The sequence below is a fragment of the Fukomys damarensis genome, unplaced genomic scaffold (assembly GCF_012274545.1).
Source record: "Fukomys damarensis isolate Sample0158 unplaced genomic scaffold, DMR_v1.0_HiC HiC_scaffold_38, whole genome shotgun sequence".
In the NCBI taxonomy this organism is placed as follows: Eukaryota; Metazoa; Chordata; class Mammalia; order Rodentia; family Bathyergidae; genus Fukomys; species Fukomys damarensis.
In genome coordinates, this window is record NW_022900950.1 from 27,760,440 (window position 1) to 27,782,801 (window position 22,362).

The following is a 22,362-nucleotide window of genomic DNA, read 5'->3' on the forward strand; positions in this document are numbered from 1 at the left end:
TTTTTTTTTTTTTTTTTTTTTTTTTTTTTTTTTTTTGGTACTGGGGATCGAACTCAGGTCCTTGCGCTTGCAAGGCTGGCCACCAAACCGCTGAGCTAAATCCCCAACCCCGGCAATAGAATTTTGAACAGAGAGTAAAAGCTGATAGCATTATGTACCATCATTTTTCCATCTTTTTTAATTATTAAAAAATACCTTTTTCTCAATACTTGATTTCTTAGCAAGTATAACTTCAACTTTGACATTTTTGTTTTAAAAAATCAGGGATATTTCAGGTCATGTTCTCCCTTATGCCAAAACATCATCTGTGTTTGTGTAAAATTATTGTAGGTCAATAAATATGTTCTTTTTCAGGGACTTAACCCCTCTATTTTGAATCCCTCCTATTTTACTTGTACATGTACTGATGTAAGACTAAGTTTTGTAAATGTGTTGGCTGTTAATTATAAAGAAAAATTTGGAGACTCTTGACTGTTTCAAGGAGGGAATAAAATACATGAAAATAGAATGCACTGAGATGATAAAGAGAACATTGTATTCTAGGAGCTTGGGAAGTAGCTGTTTGCCAGAATATTTCTACTCTCCATAAAGCCTTTGTGATCAGTAGAGGCAAATACTTTACAAGAATTTTCGTAGGTGGGCCTAACACCTCAAGTATGGTATCCAAGGGGACTGTGCAATTACATTTAATGCTCAGTACATTTTTGCTTACTAGCTTTTCAAATAAATTCTTAATCAGTTTTTTTAAGGACAAGAAGACAAAAAAAAGGAGAGAGAAAAAGAGAAGAAAAAAATGTCCATTTCAGGGTATATCTCTGCTGTCACTGGAAGGTAAAGTGGGCAGACAGAGCCCAGATCCAAGTTGATTAATTCCAGTAAACCAGCCATAGATTTATATGGTGGGGTAGTGGATAATCCCAGCAAGCCTGCACTTTTAGTTTTACTGAAGTTCAGGCTGGCTTCTGGCTGTGAGGCTATAACCCAATATGTTCAACCTGCAACACCCCATGTACCTCCTGCTAGCTTGAACTCCACTCATTGACTTCCACCAATTTGAACTCAGTTGTCTCGCCCTGATACTGTGAGCCACTAGATGGAGTCAACCTACACCTGCTCTAAATTTCAAGCTCACTTGGCCCCTCTCTGAGATGGCAGGCCAACTGTTCCTTCTTGCGGGATATCTGAACCCAAATAATTTACCTGCACTGCAGTCCACTGTATTCACTGCTTTGTTCCTCTGGTATAATTATCTGTGGAGGTGTCTAGGATCACCAGAGTCACCAGGTATGCAGGTTTGAGCTGCCTCTTCCACACAGTGAGTCAGCTCTCAGGAAGAAAGAACTTCTTGTCACCTCCTTCTTTTGCATTGAGGTCTCTTTTTCTCTCCCTATGTGCCTCAATGCTCATTTTAGATCCTTTCTAGGTCCCATGGACCTATTTCCCTCCTTCTTCTCTTCCTCACATTATTATATACCAGTGTCTGGACACCAAATCTCAGAGAGGCTGTTTCTCTACTGTTCATCACTGCATCATCTTCTTAAGTTTTATGAGGATTTTTTTAAAGTATAATTTTTCATTTCATTATATGTTTTATATTCAAGTTATACATTCGTCCATGAAAATATTATTGTAAAATTATTCAAGGAAAGCATGAAGAACAGCAGATTTATGCTCATAACTGAAATATGTCTCTTAAACAAATGAATAAAAAGAAAAATTACACATCACAGAAGGAAATAACCCAGTGTGATAAAATAATTGGCAAATAAGTGAATGAATGAATAAAAACAACTATAAAACAAAACAGAGGAGAATCAAGCACAGGCATAGAAAAATGAAATAGAGACAATGGATATATTAAAATTATCAAACAAATTAAAATATAATTTATAAAAGAGCACAAAAAAACTACTAAAAGAATATGAGGAATTGTAGCAGAATCAGATAAGCTTGATGTAACAATACTGTCAACTAAATGAAAAACTTAAACAATTTCAATAGTGATAGAGATAAATAAAGAAGTAATAAGTTTCATCACAGGGAAAATTATCCAAAATAAAGCACTTGGCTAAGAAAAATGAAAATTAACACAATCCATGGCAATTCCTGCATACAAAGTAAAAAGAAAAGAAAATGACAACATTTGAAAAAAAATGAATATCTAAGATTTTTTTGGAATTGTTCAAAATTGCCAGTCATGGAAATTAAGCTAGATTGCAAGACCTAGGCCATGTAAACAGAAAGCAAAGATATACTATTACATATAATATAGCAAAATTCACAATAACAAAGACAAAAACTTTTTAAAAGTAATAAGAGATAGCAGGTTATCTACAAAGAAATTACAATTTGAAATCATGTTTCTTATCCTTATCAACAGTAAGAAATCAAAGAAGAGAATAATTCTAAAATGCTGAAAAAAATGGCCAAGTGAACATCATTAAACCAGGAAAATTGTCATCTAAGCATGAAAACTAAGTAGAGATGTGTTGGAGTAAAACAAATATAATAAAAATTTATCACCCACAGAATTTCCTAGAAAAAACTAAGGCAGGCAGTGAATGAAACCCAAAAGAAAAATTAAAAATGAAAGAACAGTAAAACCTTGAATTGAAATAAGGTCATAGCAGTGTGAGAAATGAATCTGCTTAATGACAATGCAATGTCACAGTTCCATAAAATACTCAAAAGGAGTCAAAAGCAAGTGCCATTAGACAGGTTCCTTATTAAAGTTGCACAAAAACAAATAGATTCCATTGAGCTAAAACTGGTGATTCTGTTAGTAATAGTGAAAGTCATCCTATACAATAATGTTCCTCTCTTTTATCTCCCTCACACCAGCCACAAAGGTTTTCAAAGGTAAGTGCAGGTTGATTTCTTCATTTTTTAAATATTTTATATTTTCTTTATTATTTTGCATTATATTATAGCATTGTACTCATATAAATATTAACATTTTGGTTATTTAATTGTGGAATAAATCATCTGACTTTCCATTCTTATGGGGGAAATTTGCTTTGATACAAAAGTGCTTTGCATTGTAAGCATGTTTATACAATGAATTGTTCTCTCAAATGAAGGTTTTACTGTAGTTGATAGATGTGTTTATGATTTCTTTAAAACTGATACTATGAGGAATTTTTTTTTTAAATAGTGGATAGAGAATGATAGAAAAGGAGGCATTGACAGAATTGATACTGGCCTTGAGCACTTTAAGGTTCTTGTTTTTTTCAGAAGGATAGTAAAGATTTTGATTAGCTTTAGACACAACTCAGTGTGCATTTTGAAATTCAAAATCAGCTACTAAAATACTAGAAACATATATGTTACACATGAAGGAAATTCAACTGTTCCAATAGAAAACAAGAAATATCAATGTAAATGTAAAACTCAAAGTAAGATGGTGAAAATAAACCCAAATATACTAATAATCACAGTTTATAGAAATAGACTTAGTCCATCAGTAAAACATATGAATTTAAATCTTATTGATGTTTACAAAAGATAACCTGAAACATAGTAAGAGTTAGTAAAAGTTTAAATATATAACAAGCAAATGCAACAACAAAACTATTGTATCAATATTAATTACAAATAATAAAATTTTAAGGTAAAAATATCATTAGCTGTAAGAGGGTTAATAACAATTATAGAAAAAAATCACCAAAAAGATACAGCATTCCTAATCCTCTCCAAATCTACCAAACCATTAAAATAAATTGAGTGAAGTAATATAATTCAGATACTTTCACTGAAAATGTATTTAACAGATAAAAACAAATCCTGCTAAAATTATACTTTTGAATAATTCAATTATAATTTAAACAAAATACCCTTTTGTAGAGTGCCCTCAAATCATACATTTTTAAGCAAATAGAGAACATTCACAAAAATTGGTCAAAAACTACCCACAAAAGCATCTCCACAAATACTGAATAATTTATTATGCATACCTGTTTCACTGAAATGCAGTAAAATTTAAGTTCCAATAGGCAAACATTCATAGAAATAGAAATATAAGAAGTTTTACTACTTTTTCAAATATCAAATTATAAAGTACTTCCAAACATTTAACAAGCCCAAGAAAGCATAATGACTGCAATGGAAAAATAGTATTCTTTCAATGAAAAGACCAAAAGACATAAATAAATCCTATGTACTGTACAATGCTAGTAAAGTATAGTTAACTCAAATAAACTTATTTTAAGAAGTAAAAATTGAAAACTAATGAGCTAATCATTCAATTCAGAGAAAGCATAAACCCAAAGCAAAGAGTTCGGTCACAACATGGCCCTTAAATCTAGGCATTTCTTTAGTGTGTTGACCTGCTCAGTGGCCATCCCACATAAAAACTGTGCTTTCTTACACTCTTGTAGAAACAACAAACAGGCATATGAAACAATGTTCAACATCACTGGTCATCTGGGAGATGCAAATGAAAATACTGAGATTCTACCTCACTCCAGAAAGAATGGCTGCTATCAAGAAATCAACCAAAAGGCTGGGGAGTTGGCGCAGTGGTTTTACCACTTGACTGGTAAGCATAGGGCCCAGAGTTCGATGTCCAGTACCAAAAAAAAAAACAGAAAGAAAGAAAAAGAAATCAACCAGTGACAAATATTGGCAGCGTTGTGCTAAAATGAAATTAAAATTTTTTGAAAATGATTTATATTTATTCATGGTGAGGAAATTTTAGGTTTACTAAATTTACATGTGATGTATTATTAAAAGTTATAGATTAAAAAGCCAAGCCATGAAATTTTATAATTTCTAATTCAAATCAATTTGTTATAAAAATCTGTGAGACTTTTTATGTAAAAAGGCCAGAGTAACTACTTATGTCTGCTATATTTAGTGCCATTTTCTGAGGGAGAATATTTAGTAATGCTATTACACTATTGGAAATATTTTTTATCATCTCTGTATTTGTTCCAGAGCTCCATGACAGCTTTCTAAATTTCTAGCATAGTTCAGAGGCTTGAAATACTAATACATTTTTTTACAAAATGGCCACTGATAGGGATTCTGACACAGTACTTATGAAGTTACTTTAAAATAAAGGAATGTCTTTGGAAGGCTATCACCCCTATCCATATAAATACACACTCCCACAGAACTTTGCTTATAATTTTAGGAATTTCTAAGAATACTGATACCCAACCCTTAGAGATTTAACCTAGTTAGGTCCGCTTGTTGGGAACCAAGCTCAGAAATCCTGGACTCAACATTTCAGTGGCAGAGCTGGACTGAAAGTCACACCGTTATTGTCTGATCTGAGTGTAGTAATTTTTTTCCTGTATTCAGACATAAAACATGTTAGTCAGCATTGTGTCGCTGTGACAAAATGCCTTAAACAACTTAAAGGAGGAAAGATTCATTTTGGCTCATGGTTTTAAAGGTTTTAGTCCATGGTCCCTTAGTCCTATTATTTTGACTACTTTTTTTTTTTTTCCCTGTACCGGGGGATCGAACTTGGGTCCTTGCCCTTAGTGAGGCGGGCAGTAGAACCCTAAATCACTGGCCCTAGTCCTGTTATTTTAAGACCTGTGTTGAGACAGTACATCATGGTGGAACTGAATGACAGAAGACATCTGTTACCTTCTGATGGCTGAGAAAAAAGAGAAAGAGAGAGAGAGAAAGAGTCAGAGAGGCACTGAAATACTTCAAGGACACACATCCAAGGACCTTACTTCCTTCCACTAGGCCCCACCTCTTAAAGGTTTCCCCCTACCTCCAATAGCCCCATAGGCAGGGACCAAACCTTTAGCACATGGACCTTTAGATGAAACTTCAGATCCAAACCATATACAACAGAGTTAACAATTCATAGTTCTTATTAGATATAAAGTAACTCTAATCAGGCTATAAATCACTGTACAAGTGTAATAACTACTGCATAATACATTTAGTGGTTGAAAACAAAACAAATAATTGGAAATGAGCACCTATATAGGAGTAGCATGTCCTATATACTGAGCATAAACCATCAAAGTAAGGTGATTGATGGAAAGAAGAAAGAAGGTGGGCAAAAGGAGAAAGAAAAAGAAGGAAAGGAAATAGGAGGGAAGGGGAAAATGTGTTACATAGCACAGAAATAAGTATTAATCTAAAAAGCTATATACTCTGCTAAGATTAGCCCCATTTGCATAATTAAGTGAAAATGTAAAGCTGATATAAAAGTTTGTTATAAAGTAACTATACAAGGAATGAATATTATCAAGACTTCTTTATAACTATCAGGTGGATAAAGATTAAAGACTTTGCTCAGGCAAGCAGTTTAATGTTTGTCAAGGTAAATTCTAGGAACTCTGTCTCCTCTCTTCTCAGAGGCCGGATGTGGGCTGGTGTTAATATCTCAGGAAAAAAAAAATCCATTCTGCACAAGAAACAGAGAGGTATTTGAAGCAATAAATAAAGGAAATTTGGGAGAGGTACAGGGTGAAAGTGTAGGATGCGAAATGTATCAGAAGTGTTGTGCTTCCTAAAGTTTATCTCTTCTGCTGGACCCCCTAAACCTTGAAGTAGTTTTAAAATTCACAAAGAGGCCCCATGCAGTGGCCAGCTACTCCAGAGACCAGCTACTCAAGAGGTTGAGGCAGTAGGATCTCTTCAGTCCAGAAGTTTGAGGCTAGCCTAACACAATGAGATCAAACACAGACAGACAGACAGACAGACAGACAGACACACACACACACACACACACACACACAGAAATGCACACACACAAGAGCTTGACTGAAGTGGTTTCTTTTTTTGTTTTGTTTTGTTTTGGTACCAGGAATCGAACTTGAAGTGGTTTCTTTATGGAAATACTGAATGGGCTAAAATATTTCATATAGGATGATATAAAAGGCAAACTGAAGCTACTGGTTCTGACAGCAGAACATATTTTCAAAGAAATTTACAAAAGCCTTCCTGAAAATGTTAGAACTGAATATCATTTATGCAATAAGTTATGTATAAAACAGAATTAAATTAATAAAATCTACTATCTTCTTTTGTGTCTTTTAACCTATAGTTGTCATGATTCTATGATGTGCCTTCTTCAAAGGCCTTCATTTTTAAAGTATTATACCACATTAGAAATAATAATTTCAGGTGCTGAATTTAAATGTATCTGTGAAATTCACTCATGCACATGAATTTCATTAAGTTCAGTGAAGCGAATTAAATCTGTTGTTATGAAAGGGACCTTTGACAGCTCATAATTACATAAAAATAAATGCAGCAGTGGAAGAGTAGAACAAAATTAAGATGTCAGACTTGATGGATCTCATAACTAGAATGTATAAGAAGCACGGTAAAACTGAGTAATTTTGCTGTTTTGTGTGGTTATAGTGGGAAAGATTAATATTGCTGCAACTTGACAGTAATTATTTAATTCTTTACACTTCATGAAAGTAAATCTCTGGAAACAAAAGACTAAAATACATCATATTAAAGTATTTGGCAATTTGGCAATTGCAGTGGGGTTCAATTTGATTCAAACCCTGAACTAAATCTATACATTAAAGTAAATGATTGGCTCTGATGCTTACAATAAAGATTACAATATTAAAATTAAAAGTGTCATTATTTAAATGAAAATTTTATCAAAAAGGGTAGAAATTGATATCTTCTATCTAGCTTTACAAATAAGGCAACAGACTGAGGCATAAAAATGTACAGAAAAGAACTTGAAGATTGGAAGTTTTTTATATGGTAATTCAAGCCCTACCACTGGATAATCATATGATAAAGTGGAGACAAAGTTTAAGATAGATTTAGCAGTATGATTTACGATAAGACAGTTTTAAATGACTCTGCCATACCTCATGTGAAGCAAAAGACCAGTCACCCCCACCAACACCAGAGCTTCAGGCATCCTGCAAGTAAGGAGAGAGGTCCCACACTACACACATCACTGACAGGGACTCATAATGGGCCCACAAAGAGAGAAAGTCCTTGCCTCACTCCACAAATAGGCCATCCTATGGGTGATGAGATCGGCCCTGTGCAACTCCTGTTTCCACCAACACTGGAGCCTCAGGCATCCTGGGTTAGGAGAGAGGCCCTCAACCCACTCCCACTGCTGATGTTGGTTGTTGTGGGCCCAGTGGAAGAAGAGAAAAGCCTGGTTCTAACCCTGCCACTGACACCAACACCTCCCATGTCTGCAGCACAGGGCAGCAGAGGGGACAACCAAAACACTGATGAGGATGAGACCAACACCCAGTGAGTAGAGTTTTGCTCCAGGACTGAAATTTTATTCTACCACAGAGAAAGAGTGAGACAGAGTCTTGGGAGACAGGCTTGGATAGGGTGAGAGAGAGATACAGATCTCCTGAGATCCTCTGACAAGCTCAAATTCAGGGAGATCACAGGGCCTTCATTCTGTGATGGAAGGCGAAGTTTGTTGGGTGTCAACTTCAGAGAGGTAGATCTGAAGGAGATAGAATTCGGTCCAGTGGTCTGCTTGAGCTTTTGCACTGCTGTCTATATCCAGCAGAAATTAGTGGTCTGATTTACTATATGTCACTATCTAGGTTACTATAGTTAACACTATTTACTGTTACCTAAATGTCTACACTAAAATCATGGACCTCTTTTTCTTGGTTAGGGATGATTCATGAATGGTTCTTAGAGTTTGACACCATTGTGGTCACTGACTTTACCACTATTTCAAGGTGACATACTTGGTGCTGTCAGTTGGTTTTCTCTGTATGCCAATATCTGCATTGTCTGTGCTTCATAAGCAATACAGAGGTTCATTCCTGAAGAAATAAGTACTGGGCCAAAGAAACTGCCAACCTCAGCACAGAAAACAAACAAAAAATAAAAACAAGAGAAAACAAGACAACAAAATTCCTCCAAAAACTCACAGCTTCCCTAAAGCCAATCCAGGGGGCATTGAGAAGGAGGATATCATTAGCCACACAGTAGAAATGTCTGAAAGGGTATCAAAAGGGGTAATAAAACAGTTCAATAAGCTGCTTGGCAAACTCAAAGAAGCTATAACTAAAGAGATAGTGACCTAAATGAAACAAGTGATCAGTGAGTCTAGAGAAGATACTAATAAATATCTTGTGGAGCTTAAGAAAGAGATGCAAACCATGAAAATCCAGGATAAAAAAAAATAGGAATCCGTAAAAATGTTACAAACAGAAATCCAGAAAATTGAAAACATGACGGAAAATATGGGCAGCAGAAGTGACCCATGTGAGGACCAAGTGTCAAGTGAAGACAGGGCTGTGGTTAGTGATCAGTTAACAAAACATATTTTAAAAACAACAGAACATGAAAAATTGATCCAATAGCTGCTGGATGATGCAATGAAGGCAGCATAAGACTAAGGAGAATTAATGAAAAATCAGAAGACAGCAAAAAGGTATGAAAAAACCTGTTTACCAAAGGTTTATAATTTTATAGAATAGCAGAAAACATTAAAGACTTGGAAAAATAATTTAACATATGGATAAGTGAAAAAAAAGTAGAACCTCCAAAGGGCCAAGATCAAAAACAAAATAAAATATCCACAAAACAAAATAAATAAAATGCCAGAAAAATAACACAACATAATCTTGAAAGCTGTTAGAGAAAAGCAATGAATCTCTTCAAATGGTAGAACTACAACAGACTTCTCAACACAGACCTTAAAGGACAGGAAAGCTTGTAAATATTAGAGATGAACCAAACCTTTGATCAAATAGACTTAAGAGATATCTCCAGAGTGTTCTACCCAATAACAACAGAATACACATCCTTTCTGGCACCACATGTTACAGTCTTCAAAATAGACCACATACTAGCTAATAAAGCATGCTTAAATAAATGCAAAATTAGTGAAAATTTTTTATGTATAGTATCAGATCACAGTGCACTGAAACTAGAAATCATAATAAAAAACTATAGAAAATATGCAAATATATGGAAATTAATAGACTTGAAAAAAATGGGTCACAGAAGAAACTAAGGAAGAAATAAGATAATTCCTAGAATGAAATAATAATATCAGTACAACATACCCAGAACTTACGGAACACAGTGAAAGTATTATAGATAGATGAGCAATGTAGAAATATTATAGGCTGTCAGATAGGGAGCTAAGTCCTGGAAAGGGCCAGGACAAAGGTGAAACACACTACAGTGGCACATCAACTAAAAAACAGGCTTCAAGATGAACACAAGATGACCAGACCCACATACTTCTTCAAAGAACTGGGCTTAGTGAAGTATGGATAGGCATCGACCACCCAGGGAGTGACCAAAGACCTCTGGACCCACCACCTCCTAGGAGAATCCTTATTCTTTCCATCCACTCTTACTACATGACTTGCTTCCCAACTGGGCCACCATTACTATACTTGTAACCTCGTTGGATATTCATGACTTTGGCCCACATTGTGCCCACATGGGTTTCACCCTATAAAACTTTTATGCAAAGTAGAGTCCTTGGGCTACCCACTCGAGACCCCTTCCTGAACTCTCAGGAGCTTTCCTATCAATAAATATCTTCCTACTTTTAACCTCCATCTTTCCTAGGACTCATTCTTTGATTTCTAGAGAAGAAGAACTCAGTGTATCCTACAGTTAACAGGTTGGGAGATATATTTCATATTGCATGTTTTCCCATGACAAAAGCAGTCCTAAAAGGGAAATTTATTGCTATAAATGCTTACATCAGAAATACAGAACAAGCCCAAGTAAACACCTTAATGATGTGTCTCAAGGTCCTAGAAAAACAATTCTAACCTAGACCTTGTATAAGTAAGGGAAGTGCAAAAATCAAAAATCAGTGAAATGAGGGCAAAAATAATACACCAGGGTAACACAGGCCTGTAATCACAGTACTCAAGGAGCTGAGGCAAGACAATTGCTGTGAGTTCAAGGCCTGCCAGAGCTACATAGTGTGTTCAAGACTAGCCTGAACTATGCAGTGAGTCTCTGTCTCAAAAAAAGAAAAAAAAAAAAAAGAATTGCTTCTTTGAAAGAAAGAATAGGCAAACCTTTAGCCAATATTACCAAAAGAAAGAATATAAATCAAAGAAATTAGAAATGAAAAAGGTGAAAAAACAATGGATACTGCTAAAATAGAGAAAATTATTAGGAACTACTTCATAAGCCCATATTCCAAAAAACTGGAGTACTCAGAAGAAATGAAGAGTATATATACACATGAATTACAAAACTGAACCAAGAAGATTTAAAAATCTTGAATAATCCAATAATTGGCCATGAAATTGAAGTAGTAATTTCTTAAAAACCCACCAACTAGGAAAAGCCCAGGACCTGAAGGATTCCCTGCCAATAATAACTTTAAAGAGGATGTAACATCAATACTCCTCAAACTCTTAAATGAAAACAAAAGGAAGGAGTACTCTCAAAATCATTTTTGGAAGCTAGCATTACCAAAACCAAACAAGGATACAGGCAAAAAAGAAAACTACAGGCCTATCTCTAATAAATATAGGTGCAAAAATCTTCAACAAGATACCAACAAACAGAATGCAGCAAATCATTAAAAAGATCATATAGCAAGACCAAATAAGCTTCATCCCAAGGATGCAAAACATGTTTAAACATACACAAGTCAATAAATGTAATTCATCCCATAAGCAGACAAAAACCACATTATCATCTCAATAGATGCTCAAAGTTTTTGACAAAGTCCAATATTCAACCATGATTAAAAAAAAATGAGGAAAACTGGTATAGAAGGACCTTATTTAAATCTGATAGAAGCTATTGTGACTAATCTACTGCCAACATCATATTGAATAGGGACAAACTGAAAACTTTTCCTCTAAAATCCAGAGCAAGACAAGGTTGTCCATTATCACCATTCTGATTCAACATAATCTTCAAAATATTACCCAAAGCAATCAGAAAAGAGAAAGAAATGAAAGGAACGTGTATAGAAAAGATGAAGTTAAAGTATCATTATTTGTAGATGACATGATCTACTTCAAAGACCCCAAAAATTCCACCAAAAGACTCATAACCAAATACAGCAATGTAGCAGGATAGAAAATAAACACAAAAAAGTTTATAGCATTCCTAGAGCCTAATAACAAACTCACTCAGAAAGGAATTAGAAAAAAAATGCCATTTGTGATGGCATCAAGAAAAAATAAAATAATTAGGAATTAACCTAATCAAGGAAGTGAAAGACCTCTGCAATGGAAATTCCGTACATTGCTCTGAGACAGGAAATCAAGGAGTACATTAGAAAATGGAAAAGTAACCCCTGTTCCTGACTAGGGACTACCGATATAATCAAAGTGGCTATACTTCCAAAACTGATATATTTAATGCAATCCCAGTCAAAATATCAACAGCATTTCTCACAGATCTAGAAAAAACAATCCTAAAATTAATATGGGACCAGAAGAGACTGAGAATAGAAAAAGCAATCCTGAGTAACAAGAGCAAAGTGCAAGGGATTACAATCCCAGACTTGAGTTATACTATAAAGTTACAGTGAATAAAAGGCCATGTTACTGGGGAAAAAACATACATATGGATCAATGGAAAAGAATAAAGGAAGCAGGAACAACCTATGCATATTCAACTATTTGATCTTTAACAAAGGGGCAAAAGACAGATGCCAGAGAAAAGACAGCCTCTTTAATAAATGGTTCTGGGAAAAGTGGATATCTATGTGCCCGGTATTTGAGTCTAGACCCATATCCCTTACCATGTACTAAACTAAAATTAAAATGAATCAAAGATCCAAACGTTAAAACAGAAACACTTAATTTGTTGGAAAATCAAATAAGCAAAATACTCAAGACACAGCCATTGGCAAGGACTTTCTGAACAGAATTTCAATGGTACAAGAAATAATGCTGAGAAACAACAAATGTGATCATATCAAATTAAAAAGCTTCTGCATAGCAGCCAAGGAAGCAACCAACAGAATAAAGAGATGACATACAAAATGAGAAAAAGGTGCCCAGCTATTCATCATACAGAGGCCTAACATCTAGAATATATAAAGAAATCAAAAATATCAGATTTCCCCAAAATAAAAGACTCAAAGAAAATGAGCAACTGAAATAAATAGACACTTCTCAGAAGAAATATAAATGGCCTATAAACACAGAAAAACATGTTCAACATTGCTGGCCATTAGAGAAATGCAAATTAATGCTTCACTGTGATTCCATCTTACCCCAGAGAGAATGGCTATCATTAAAATAATTCCATAATAATGAATGCTAGTAAAGGAAAAGGAATTCTTCTACACTGTAAGTGGGAATGTAAACTGGTATAACCACTATGGAAATCAGGGGAGAGATTCCTCAAAAAATTGAAAATACAAGTTCCATTTGATCCAGCTATCCCCTTTCTAAATATCTTGCCCCCAAAATTAAAGTCATCCTACTACAGGGATACATGCATACCCGCAATGTATGACAGCTAGATCTTAGAAAGAGTATTTGTCCATCAGCAGATGAATGGATTAAAAAATGTGATGTTTATATGCAATGGAACACCTACTCTGCCATAGAGATAAATTTGAGGCATTCATGAGCAACTTGAGACCATAATGTTAAGTGAAATAAGTCAGACACACAAGCTTAAATATTGCATGGCTTCTCTTATGTGAGAAACAGAGGGGTATGGAAGAGTGCAAAACATAAAAGAGATAAACAGGAAGCAGAGAGAAGTTCAAGTAACTTCCTAAATTATCTATTCTGTTGTTTCAACAATATTTTAAGATGAATGCTAATTTGTTTCATTTATACTGGTGGTTTCTTTTATTCATTGAAAACGAAAGTTTTGCCTTTTCACTGCTTTGATTCATCTTTGTGAGAATCTCTTTCTGTCTGTCACTTGTACTCTTAGTAACTTTTTGACCATTCTTTTTAGATCACGATACAGGGTATATTAACCATTGTTATGCTCCAATTATTTTGTTATGAATTTGTTTTGATTTTTCACAGAAGTGTTTTTAATATTTTCTTTCCTAATATCTACTTGTATTACACTAAAATTAAGATTGTTTTTTACATCCTTAAAAAATAAATGATTTTCTAACTACTGACTAATCTCTTCACACTGAACTCAGATTATGAACTACAAACCCTGAACTTGGAAGCTAAAATTCACATTTTGGATCAACGTTCTCCCTTCGCCTTCCATTCAAAGCCCCTTCTTGCCCAGCCCCCACACTCATCCTGTCTCTTCAGATGCCCTCTTCTCTCCCTCTCTGAGAACCCTATTTTCCCTGGTCAGTCAGCTGTCAGGAAGACTGACTGGGAGGCCAATTAATTTCTCATCTAGGAATAATTCTACCAAACCCAGACTACAGCCCACATTCCCCTGCAGCTGTATCTCAGCATGTAACAGTCACACCAACAGCCTGATAATGTTTGAACTTAATTGAAACCTCTGGGGAAACAGCGATCTGAAAAGCAATTTCAATTTAGGGAAAGAAATTTGCTAAGGACAAATAAAAAAGTGACACATGTAAGGTATTTATAAATCTTTTATTTTCAGAAAGCAAAGCTCAAATAAGAACACTTTTTGTGTGGGAGTCCAACTAACTACATTTTCATGTATAAGATCTTATAGTCATAATTAATATGCATTTTGCTAACATCTCCATAAAGTTAATCAGGATTAGATTAAATGATTTGTTAATATAAATTTTTAAAGTATATTTTACCATTAAAATCTTTAATGACATCATCATTACCTTCATTAGAAATTATTATTTTTTTCTGTTGTCATTTATGCTGTATTTCTCAAGTGCTTAAAGAATAAGTAGGATTTTCAAGGGCATAGCAAATGTCATTCCAGGCAATGAGGTAAGTAAAATGATTTTTCGTAAATATTTGTTGTCAACAACAGGTCAGTAATTGCTATAGGCTTTACTTATAAGCTAGTCTCAGATCAAAAATCTACCATATAGACATTCATTAAAAAAATAAGCACAAAATAGTCCTGTAGTCAAATAAGGTTAAAGTACTCTCCTATTTTAGTTATTTTATACAGTTCATAAAATTATAGGTTAAAATGGGAAATCAAATCTAAGTAACATCAACTTTAAATCATAATCAGCACTTTATACACTAAAGTTTTATAGTCTCAGATTCAACAATGCCACATCAAAAATATCCTAAGGGAAAAAAGCATCTGCACTGAATAAATGCAGTGACTTCTTTCTTCTCATTACCCTCTAAATAATACAGCATAACTCTTTACATATCATTTGCACTGCACTATATAAGTAACATAGACATGATTTAATGTATACACGAGGATGTAAATAAGTTATATGCAAACACTACACCTTTTTATGTAAGAGACTCCAGCATTCTCAAATGTTAGTAGTGAGAAGTCCTGGAGTTGATCCCTCTTAGACAATAAGAGACAGCAGTACTGTCAGAAGTAATTAGGCAAAAAAAATTTTTCATAGGATTTTATATTTTCAATTTTTTTTCTTTCTTTCTTTCTTTCTTTCTTTCTTTCTTTCTTTCTTTCTTTCTTTCTTTCTTTCTTTTTTTTTGTACTGGGGATTGAATTCAGGTCCTTGCGCTTGCAAAGCAGGCCACCAAACCACTGAGCTATATTTTCAATTTTTAAAAATACCATCCGGGCACTGTGGTGCACATCTGGATTCACAGCTATATGGGAGGCTGAGGCAGGAGGATCACAAGTTCAAACCCAACCTGGGCAACTTAGTGAGACTCTGTTTCAACATAAAAAAAAATTGAAAAGATATACTTCTAAGTGAAATAAATAAGGCACACATATGCAAATACCGAATAGTATCTCTGGTGTGAAAAACTAAAATGGTACTCAAGATCCTAATGGGACAATGAGCAAATAGGAAGAAAAGGACCAAAGGTGTAGGGACAGTGAGAAGGATAGGGAAGGGGGAATAAGGGAAAAGGAAAAAAATATGAAAAAATGTAAAAATGGAATTAAAGTGTTTGAAGGGGGGAGGGGAGGGGAGGGTGAAGTGAGGTTGAGGACAAGGGAAAAAATGAGAACCAAGACCTGGCATGTAAAGGCACAAAATCCCAGTAATGAATGTAACTGTACTGTCTACCTAGAATGTACCAATAAATTAAATTTTTAAAGAAATGCTTGTTTTACAAAGTAAAATGTTCAGATGTGATTCAAAAGTTATTTTTAAAAGCTTTTATAAAAAAAAAACATTGCCAGAAATCATCTCCTAATTTAAAATAGAATGAACAATATTACCATTCTGTATGGCTCATTAGGGTGTAGCTTTAAGAATTTCATGGAAAACTAAGAAATATTTAATCATCTAAGAAGGAACGCATCAACAGTTTCTCCACCTTCACAGAGCAGTGTTACAATTCTTGTCCTGGACATCTACTTAGGTATTTAATAACCGAATAATAGTTATAATATGTAAAATTTGAAAGAAGAATAAAAAATAGTTCAAAATTAAATAAGAAACAGGCTAAATTTACTGACTAAAATGTAGTATGTGGGGATCTGTTTCAGTTAAAACAGGATTTTGCTCTGGGAATGTAAGTCATAGATAAATCTTGGCAACTTTACCTACAATTCCTATGAAAATAAATAGATAAAATGTTAATAATCTGAAAAAGAAAAGCGATGGAGAAAAGGAGTGTCTTAATCTGTTTTCTGTGTTGTTCAGAATGCCAGAGGCTGCATCATTTATAGAAGAAACAAATGTGTTAAGCTCCTGGTTCTGAAGGCTGAGAAGCCCAAGGCCATGGTTCCGCAGATGCTGGGCTTCCTGTGTAGCAGAAATGGGCAGGGTGTGTGGAGCAGACAAAGCCCTCAGGTGGCCTTACACTGCCGTACAGGCTAAGAGAATGTCACTAACCCTTCTCAAGACTGAGTCCCCTGTTAAGATCTCACCACCTCTCAGCACTGGCCCTTTGATAAACAAATTTCAACATGAGCTTCAGAGGGTACAAACCATGCTCCAACTATGGTAAGTACTTTGAAATCCTCCATCAAAAGGAGCAAAACATTGCTCATAGACACTGAGGCAACAATTGAATGAATGGTTTTTGACCAGATTTTGTGACATGGTTGAGTTACAATTATTTATTACATGGTCTCCTGTAGTTTTTCTTCTGTAAGAAATAAGCTCAGGCTTCCACTCTCAGTGCAGACTGACCAGAGGAGCTTATGTTGACCTAGTGCATGGGGGAATAGAACACACACCATCCTACAGTCAGAAAACAGTGGGCACAGCAGCTTTCTTCCCTCTATGGAGTGTGAACAAATGCCATCACTGAGATTGTCTAAGGCTGTACTCTTGGCAGTCACAGCACTTTTCATGAAACTGAAGGATGAAATTATTGAATCTTTCCTAGTCATGTTTTTTCTTGCTGTACTCAAGGCAGGTAAGATTGCACTCCTGTATGAATGGTGGTGTAAGAGAGCTAACAAGTAAGCAGGTGGGTGTCCCTTCACCATCACCACAGAACTAATCAGTGTGGAAGCAGGGAAGAATATTTCCTGTGTTTAAAGTATTATCAATAATTGAAAAAATTAGATTCATAATAGATATGTGTACTACTATTAAAACTCTGGAGGAAAACCCATGGGAGAAAACAACTAAAATGAAACTCTAAAAACAAGTGCAGTCATTGTGTTAGATTAATAGGTGCTGACATTTGTTTCAATGTCTCTATTTTTCAAGTGTTCTAAAATGAGATTGTTATATTTATTATTTATAAAATTAATATTCAAATGTGTTACATATGAAAAATGTTTTTAAATAAAGTGATTAAAATTATAGATAAACCCATATCTATCTGTCTGTCTATATCTATCTGTCTGTCTATCTGTCTATTTATCTATTTATCTGGGTAGGTAGATAGATGTTTACATGTTCACTACTTTTATGAGAATACTAGAAATACAGGCAATATTTGCTAAAAGGAAAAATAGAATCAGTATCTTAATTCCTAATTTTAATGCTATATTTGATATTATTTTACTTGTTTCAGTTATATATACATATATACATATATATTCTTAACAAATTCATTTTTATAGTTCTTTTCCAACCTATTATATCAATGCCTTATGACATGCATGAAGCATTTAATTAAATGTAGTTAAATTTTTTCTTTCTTTTTTTTTTTGATACCTGGAATTGAACTCGGGTCCTTGCACTTGCAAGGCAGGCGGCCGAACCACTGAGTTAAATCACCAGCTTTCATTTGAAATATGTGATATATTTGTATCTCAGTAATAAATAGGTAGAATTTTGAAAACTTGAAATATATCTTAAACAATTGTGTCAAAATTAGGATGTTATACAATAGTAATCTGCTGTTCCAAAAAATTGGAAATTTCAGTAGACAAAGAATAGAATAAGGTATAAAAGAAAATGCCTAACTAAATCTTGGAAACAGCCCATATGCCCAACAACAGATGAATGGATAAAGAAACTATAGTATTCATATACAATGCAATTCTATTCTGTCATAAAGAAGGCTAAACATTTTAGGCAAATTGATGCATCTTGAGACTGTAATCTTAGGTGAAATAAATCAGACACATATTTTAAATATCACAATGTGTCTCTGAAGTGAGAAACCCAAAGTGTAAGTAAAGGGAAAAATGGAGGGTAGATATTAGGAAATATCAAGAACTTGCTCATAAAAAAGGGAGAAGGGGAAGAAAAGGACAAGAAGAGGGGCTTTAAAGGAAGAGACAATGGGATCTTAAAAAAGAGAATTCAAGGAAAAAATGGAAGGAGAGCTTTTGTGAATGAGGAAGAGAAAATCTAAAAGAAAGTAAGTTGTGTGAGAAAGAATGAATTATAATATATTATATACAAGTACAAATTCCCATGATGAATGTGATCATTGTGTATGACAAATCTGTACTAACAAAAATAAACATTTTTTAAATGCAAGTTTTAAAAAAGCCTGACTTTGCCACACAAATAATAGGCAAATATTATTTATTTGCATATTCTTCAAAACTTTGATACTCATAGATTTGTTTTTAAATAAAAACTGTAATTTCATAAGCTTCTATATTTGCCTTTTTCATCAGTTCATCATAGACATCTTCTGCATGATGTCAGCATAAAATTTACCTAATAATTTCAATGACCTACTGAAATTCCATTGTAGTTATGCAGTATCACAATTAAACAAAACTTTGCTAATTGGACAGTTCAATCATTTATTAACTTTTGCCACAATTAGCAATACTATTTCTATCTCTCTCAAAGTTCACCCTTTCAGAAATTACAATAGCATCCAAAAAAATGAAGTATCTAGGAATCAATCCAACAAAAGAAGCAAAAGATCTCTACACTGAAAACTACAGCACTCTGAAAAAGGAAATTGAAGAGGATATAAGAAAATGGAAAGATATCCCCTGCTCCTGGGTAGGAAGAATCAACACAGTGAAAATGACCATACTACCAAAACTGCTATACAGATTCAATGCAATGCCAATTGAAATTCCAACACTATATTTCACAGAGCTAGAAAAAAGAATCAAAAAATTCATTTGGAACCAGAAGAGACCTAGAATAGCAAAAGCCATACTAGGCAACAGACACATGGCAGCAGGTATAACAATTCCCAATTTGAAACTATACTACAAAGCCACTGTGATAAAAACAGCATGGTACTGGCAAAGAAATAGGCCTGAGGATCAGTGGAACAGACTGGAAGACACAAAAACAAATCCAGATGTACTCAGCTACCTCATCTTTGACAAAGGAGCTGACCATCCACAGTGGAGGAAAGATAACCTCTTCAAAAAATGCCACAGATTTCAACCTGCCACAGATTAAAACTGGACCAGTATCTTTCACCATGCACTAAATTAAAATCCAAGTGGATTAAAGATCTAAGTATTAAAACAGAAACATTAAACTTGCTGGAAGGTAAGTTAGGCAGAACTCTGGAAGACACTGGCATAGGAAAAGACTTTATGAACAAATCCTCAGTAGCATGAGAACTAGCAGATAGAATCAAAAACTGGGATCTCATCTTATTCAAAAGCTTCTGTAATGCAAAAGAAACCATTGGCAGAACTAAGAGACAACCTACAATGTGGGAAAAAAATTTTACCAGTTGCTCCTCAGACAAAGGACTATTATCTAGAATATATAAAGAACTCAAAACAATCAGCTCCCCCAAATATAAAGAACCAATTCAAAAATGGGCATCTAAAATGAACAGACATCTATCATATAAAGAAGTAAAAGCAGCAAGTAAATATATGAAAAAATGTTCCACATCACTGGTCATTCAAAAGATGCAGATGAAAACAACACTGAGATTCCACCTCACCCCACAAAGAATGGCTGCTATCAAGAAATCACACAATAACAAATGTTGGCGGGGTTGTGGGGAGAAAGGAGCCCTTCTCCATTGTTGGTGGACTTGCAGACTGGTGCAACCACTATGGAAATCAATATGGAGATACCTCAAAGAGCTGGGACTAGAGGTTCCATTTGACCCAGCCATCTCTCTGCTGGGTATCTTTCCAAAAGAACTAAAAGAATCATATCACAGTGATGTACGTGCACCCATGTTTTTAGCGGCACAGTTTGTAATAGTTAAAACTTGGAAACAGCCTATTTGCTCATCCATTGGAAAGTGGATAAAGAAGTTGTTGTTTTTCTATAAAATGGAATATTACTCAGCCATAAAAAACAAGAAAATAGATTCATTCATAGGAAAATGGATATGTATTGAAGATATACTCCTAAGTGCAGTAAATAAGTCACACATGTGTAAATACCAAATAGTTTCTCTGGTGTGAATAAACTGCAGTAATACATAAGATCCTAATAAGATTACTGACATTGTGAAATCAGAAGAAAGGGGATAAAGGTGTAGGGAAGGTGTGATGGATATGGGAAGGGTAATAAAGGAAAAGAAAAAAATGTGGGATAAAGAAAAGATGGAAATAAAGTGATTGTAGATGGAGAGGGGAAGAGTGGGTGAAGGGAGGGCAGGGACAAGGGGAAAAAATGAGAACCAAGACCTGTCATGTAGAGGTACAAGATCCCAATAATGAATGTAACTGTACTGTATCCCTTAAATGTACCGATAAACTCAATTAAAGCTGAAAAAAAAAGTTCACCCTTTGAGTGTCATCTAAATATTATTTTGAGAAAAATTCCTAATAGTAGGATCACTGCTCAAAAATGAACATATATCTTAAAAAGGCTTTTGAGAGACAAATTATTTGTCTTCCAGAAGTTTTACCAGTAAAACCTCCCATTAGCATTTTGAGACTTTTCTTTGTTCACAACCTCAATAACATTGATTATTATCATTTTGCTCAATATTTGCTGAACAATAAATAATAGTTCTTATGAGTAATTTTGTAGATATTCAAACAATATAATTTTTCCTTATATCTATTGGTCATTGTACTTAAGTATATGTTACCTATTCATGTTCTTTTCTATTATATTCATAGTTTTTCATTTTTCATTTATTAGCTTAGCATTTTAACATTCCAGTGCTCTGGACAGTGTACCATTTGGGGGCACCAGTGACATTCCGGAAGGAACAAGTCTCCACCAGAAGGATTAGACTCTTATTTCAGGATAGTTGTTACTCCCAGATCTTGCCTCCTAAGCACTACCAACACTCCAAGCTTCCTGCCAAGCCAGGATTCCACTGGGTCCAAATAATTCCTCAGAAGATCTAGATGATATAGATGCAGGAGTTGAAGTTTTACTCAGTCATAAACCAGCAAACTGATTATCTTCCATTATTTGCTCTTAATAAAATGATTCTAAATCTGATTCTATTTCTTTACTGAGGTATTATTTTTCTTTTTAGAAGCTGAAATGAATTGTTTTTAATATTTAAAAATTTTTAATTGTATGATTTCTTCTTTGAGTCTACCAGAAAATTTGTAAAATTTTACATAATATTAATGTCTTCATCCCAGAAAATTTTTCTCATTTATTTCTACAGCTACATCCTTTTTTCCATCACCCCCATCTCCTCCTAAACTCTTACTATTTACTTAGTGGGTCTTCCTTCGGAGTGTGTCTTCTAAGCCATTCATCTTTTCTTCCTAATAGGTACATCTTTCTTCCATCTCCATGTTAAGAGGAAAATTACCCTCTTCTGGCCTGCATGAACTCCACACAGTTCTATTACAGGTTTCCCCTGCCCTTTCTTTAAAGATGTTCAAAGTTGGGAGCTCAGAAAAATACCCTTTATGACCACCTATGCCTCTGCAGCGTGGATCCAAGGCCCAATCAAGAGCTCTGGGTTGGGGGGGTGTTTCAGGGGCACCTGCTACCTTCCTTGCTGGAGCTGGTGGTGCGCAGGCAGGGGAGCAAGACAATGTTAAAAGATTGACTTTGTTGTTCTTGGCTCTTTTTTTTTTTCTTTTTTTTTTTTTTTTTTTTTT

At 34.5% G+C, this 22,362-nt stretch overlaps 1 pseudogene; it reads left to right on the plus strand.

The window, feature by feature from the left end:
- Window positions 1-16,801, plus strand: part of LOC109117513 — a 20,948-nt pseudogene extending 4,147 nt beyond the window's left edge.
- The last annotated feature ends 5,561 nt before the right edge of the window (window positions 16,802-22,362 follow it).